The sequence below is a fragment of the Arachis hypogaea genome, chromosome 1, assembly GCF_003086295.3.
Source record: "Arachis hypogaea cultivar Tifrunner chromosome 1, arahy.Tifrunner.gnm2.J5K5, whole genome shotgun sequence".
Classification (NCBI taxonomy): Eukaryota; Viridiplantae; Streptophyta; class Magnoliopsida; order Fabales; family Fabaceae; genus Arachis; species Arachis hypogaea.
This window is the reverse complement of record NC_092036.1, coordinates 41,935,217-41,938,115: the sequence shown is the minus strand read 5'-3', so window position 1 is coordinate 41,938,115 and position 2,899 is coordinate 41,935,217. Positions and strand designations below refer to the sequence as shown.

The 2,899-nt window shown below is 36.3% G+C and overlaps 1 non-coding gene across 1 annotated transcript; it reads left to right on the top strand.

Moving 5' to 3' along the window:
* The first annotated feature begins 269 nt into the window (after positions 1–269).
* Positions 270–377, top strand: LOC112713756 (small nucleolar RNA R71). The gene has a single exon (XR_003158721.1). It is a non-coding gene; the product is annotated as a small nucleolar RNA R71 (small nucleolar RNA).
* Positions 378–2,899: the final 2,522 nt, after the last annotated feature.

The following is a 2,899-nucleotide window of genomic DNA, read 5'->3' as shown; positions in this document are numbered from 1 at the left end:
TTGACTTGTTGAGTCAATATTTTATTCTGAGCCAATATGGCATTCAGAGTGTCAATCTCAAGAACTCCTTTCTTCTGACTAGTCCCATTGTTCACATGATTTCTTTCAGAAGTGTACATGAATTGGTTATTTGCAACCATTTCAATCAGTTCTTGAGCTTCAGTAGGCATCTTCTTCAGATGAAGAGATCCTCCTGCAGAGCTATCCAAAGACATCTTGGACAGTTCAGAGAGACCATCATAGAAAATACCTATGATGCTCCATTCAGAAAGCATATCAGAAGGATACTTTCTGATTAATTGTTTGTATCTTTCCCAAGCTTCATAGAGGGATTCTCCTTCCTTCTGTCTGAAGGTTTGGACTTCCACTCTAAGCTTACTCAATTTTTGAGGTGGAAAGAACTTTGCCAAGAAGGCATTGACTGCTTTTCCCAAGAGTCCAGGCTTTCTTTAGGTTGTGAGTCCAACCATGTCCTAGCTCTGTCTCTTACAGCAAAAGGGAATAACATAAGTCTGTAGACCTCAGGGTCAACCCCATTAGTCTTGACAGTGTCACAGATTTGCAAGAATTCAGCCAAAACCTGATGAGGATCTTCCAATGGAAGTCCATAGAACTTGCAATTCTGTTGCATTAGAGAAACTAATTGAGGCTTAAGCTCAAAGTTGTTTGCTCCAATGGCAGGGATAGAGATGCTTCTCCCATAGAAATCGGGAGTAGGTGCAGTAAAGTCACCCAGCACCTTCCTTGCATTGTTGGCATTGTTGTTGTTTTCGGCTGCCATAGGTTCTTCTTCTTTGAAGAATTTGGTCAGGTCCTCTAAAGAGAGTTGTGCTTTGGCTTCTCTTAGCTTTCTCTTCAAGGTCCTTTCAGGTTCAGGGTCTGCCTCAACAAGAATGCTTTTGTCTTTGCTCCTGCTCATAAGAAAGAGAAGAGAACAAGAAAAGGTGGAATCCTCTATGTCACAGTATAGAGATTCCTTGAAGTGTCAGAGGAAAAGAAAAGTAGAAGACAGAAGTAGAAAATTCGAACTTATCAAAGAAGATGGAGTTTGAATTTTGCATTAAGGGATAGTGTTAGTCCATAAATAGAAAGATGTGAGAAGAAGGGAAGAAATTTTCAAAAATCAAGTAAAAAATTTAAAAACATTTTGAAAAACATTGATTGATTTTCGAAAATTAAGAGTAGAAAAGAAATCAAGTGATTTTTGAAAAAGATTTTGAAATTAGAAATAAAAAAGATTTGATTGAAAACTGTTTTGAAAAAGATGAGGTTAAGAAGATATGATTGGTTTTAAAAATATGTGATTGAGAAGATATGATTTGAAAAACATTTTAAAAAGATTTGATTTTGAAAATTAAAAACTTGGCTAACAAGAAAAGATATGATTCAAACATTAAACCTTCCTCAACAGAAAAGGCAACATACTTGAAATGTTGAATCAAATCATTAATTGATAGCAAGTATCTTTGAAAATGGAAAGAAATTGATTTTGAAAAAGATTTGATTGAAAAATTGATTTGAAAAAGATTTGATTTTAAAAAGATTTTGAAAACTTAAAAAAAATTTGATTTGAAAACAAAATCTTCCCTTTTAGCCATCCTGGCGTTAAACGCCCAGAATGGTGCACATTCTAGCGTTTAACGCCCAAAACTATATACCCTTTTGGGCGTTAAACGCCCAACCAGGCACCCTGGCTGGCGTTTAAACGCCAGTCTGTCCTTTTTCACTGGGCGTTTTGAACGCCCAGCTTTTTCTGTACCATTCCTCTGCTGTATGTTCTGAATCTTCAATTCTCTGTATTATTGACTTGAGAAGACACAAATTAAAAATATTTTTGGATTTTTTTAATAATCAAAATGCAACTAAAATCAAATAACAATGCATGCAAGACACCAAACTTAGCAGTTTGTATACTGCTGACACTAATGAGACTGCATATGAGACACACAAAACACTCAAGTCAAGAGAATTCAAAGATCAAAACAAGGAAATCATCAAGAACAACTTGAAGATTACTTAAGACATATGAATGAATGCAAGAAGAACAGAAACATGCAATTGACACCAAACTTAAAATGAAACACTAGACTCAAACAAGAAATATTTTTGGATTTTATGATTTTGTAATTTTTTTTGGATTTTCGAAAATTAAGTGGAAAAAGAAAATAAAGGTATCAAAATTCTTAATGAGAATTCCAGGAATCATGCAATGTTAGTCTAAAGCTTCAGTCTAAAGGAATTAGACATGGCTAGCCAAGCTTCAGCAGAACATTGCATTCAAGAGCTAAATTGATGAAGATCAATCAGCTTTGGTGATGATAAGAACATCACCTTGAAACACTAGAATTCATTCTTAAGAATTCTGAAGAAAAATACCTAATCTAAGCAACAAGATGAACCGTCAGTTGTCCAAACTCAACAATCCCCGGCAACGGCGCCAAAAACTTGGTGCGCGAAATTGTGAACAATACTTTTCACAACTCTCATAATCCCCGGTCATGAACCCCAAAAACTTGGTGTTCAATACCATGTCATTGCACAACTTCGCACAACTAACCAGCAAGTGCACTGGGTCGTCCAAGTAATAAACCTTACGCGAGTAAGGGTCGATCCCACGGAGATTGTTAGTATGAAGCAAGCTATGGTCATCTTGTAAATCTTAGTTAGGAAAACTCAAATGGATATGGTGATGAACGCATAAAAACATAAAGATAGAGATAGAGATACTTATGTAATTCATTGGTAGGAACTTCAGACAAGCGTATGAAGATGCCTTCCCTTCCGTCTCTCTGCTTTCCTACTGTCTTCATCCAATCCTTCTTACTCCTTTCCATGGCAAGCTTATGTAGGGTTTCACCGTTGTCAGTGGCTACCTCCCATCCTCTCAGTGAAAACGTTC